The sequence below is a fragment of the Lycium barbarum genome, chromosome 10 (assembly GCF_019175385.1).
Source record: "Lycium barbarum isolate Lr01 chromosome 10, ASM1917538v2, whole genome shotgun sequence".
NCBI lineage: Eukaryota > Viridiplantae > Streptophyta > Magnoliopsida > Solanales > Solanaceae > Lycium > Lycium barbarum.
This window is the reverse complement of record NC_083346.1, coordinates 90,029,488-90,031,651: the sequence shown is the minus strand read 5'-3', so window position 1 is coordinate 90,031,651 and position 2,164 is coordinate 90,029,488.

Here is a 2,164-nt window from a genome sequence, read left to right as displayed (position 1 = left end):
CCACACAAGGATTTTCAGTCCAGCTGAGCTACCTGAACCACTTTGAAATAAGTCTCCTTTCTTTATGTAATTTGCCCCGCCCCGGGATTCTAACGATGACTGAAGCCTCTATCTTGAAGGGCCGGGTGACTTTATCTCTTTGAAGAAGGACGAACTCTTCTTTATATACACAATTTTCTGTACGAAATTGGAAGAAGAATTGCTGCTTTCAAGCGTGAACCAGGTCCAGGATTCGGACTAGGAATTGCTATTTTCTCCGATGCAGTTAGCTCTATTCCCTGACCTGAGGGCGGGAACCGTCTTATCTTAGGGTAGGGGTAGCCCCAGGTGGGAAGGGCCGGGGGGTTCGCTTTTTGATAATCAATAAGTAGCGTAGGCTTCGATAGACTTGCAATAGCGATTCTTACCAGCAATCTTAGCGACCTCTATGCAATGCAGCAACTTCGTTGCCTTACGGTGCTACGAGAGATGCTCCGTTCGTTCCTCTACGCTCGTTTACGCTACGAGTAATTTAAAGGAGCAAGCAAGCTAAACTTTGTGCTAAGCAAGCTATATGACTAGCTTACCTAGTTTGGTAAGTGTAGACATGCAAAATTTTATGGGATTAAGTCCATACAAAATTTGGACTAAGTTCTAAATTCAAGACATATTGACCCAAGTCAACATTTTGGGTTAATAAAGCCGGATTAATTAGTTAAGTCAAGATTGCATGACTTAAGTCAAATCCAACTACATTGGGCTAGGTTGGGCCTCTACAAAATGGCCCACCCACATATTTCAAGCCCAAGGGTCCATTAGGATTACTTGGAGGCTACCCTAAAACCCTAATCCATGCCTATATAAAGGGGCTACATATTCTCTTTGGAGGCATCTTGAAAATTCCATAACATCTTGGAAGATTCACAAGGAGATCAAGACATCGACTACATCGTCTTTCTCAAAGTTCTCTAGCAAGGGTGAAGTGATCAAGAGAAGTTCTTCCTCAAGATCAACCCGAAGTGCTGCCCGACTTTCTCGGAGATCAAATACATCACGAGGAGGTCCACATCATCCTTCATTCGAGAAATACGCTGCTTCAGCCCTCGAATCAAGGCGAACAACTTGGAGACAAGAATCAGGGGATACTTGGAGTTGTACTCAAAGATTTCTCAATAAAATGATTTTTGCTCATATTTGTTTTGTGATTGCAGTTATTTATTTTCTATATTCCAAATTTGTCACGAACAAATTTCTGGCACGCCCGGTGGGACCAACTCTGCCCTTCATCTCTTTCTCTCACAAATCAGATCTGCAGACTCTGGAGCCAACTGCTGTGATGGCCTCAAGGAAGAGCAACAACATCCCATGCAACAATATCTACGCTGTTGCGTCCGTTGAAGGTGATCGCACTGGCCCGATGACACGTAGCATGCTCAGATCTAGTGGAATCGACAAAGACAAATACTTCATCTCCCTGGAGACGCCTGAGAAGAGCAAATCTTCAACAATGGGGGCAACATCTCGTGTTCTCTATCCGATGCGGCTTCTCAATCAGAATCCAACCTTGATGAGTTCGAGGGTGGATGTAATTCAGCTCGAACGAAGTGAGAGGACTCGGCGGATTCGTCTACTTCAACCGTGGTCAACGCTTTGGTGACCAACACCACCGACGTGGACGAGCAGCTTGCTGCGATGGCGCAAACCATTGATTCCTTGAAAAAGTCCGTGGAAGAAAAAGACCGTCAGATCGCCCAACTTATGAGCAAACTGGAACTCTACAGCCCTGGCGAGTCAAGTCACAACCCAACACTTCAAGCAAAGTCCGTTGCTGAATCTCCTACCAAGTCATCCAACGCTCAAAACAAAAATAAGTCTGTTTTTGTAGCCGCGTTGACGGTCCAACAATTGCAAGACATGATAACGAACACCATCAGAGGTCAATATGGTGGTCCACCACAAAGCTCCCTAGGTTACTCAAAGCCGTATTCCAAGCGGATTGATTGTCTGTCGATGCCAACTGGCTATCAGCCACCAAAGTAGCAACAATTTGATGGGAAGGGCAACCCAAGACAACACATCGCCCATTTTATTTTGTCGAAACTTGCAGCAAGGCTGATACACACGGCGATCTCCTTGTCAAGCAGTTTGTGCGCTCATTGAAAGGAAATGCCTTTGATTGGTACAT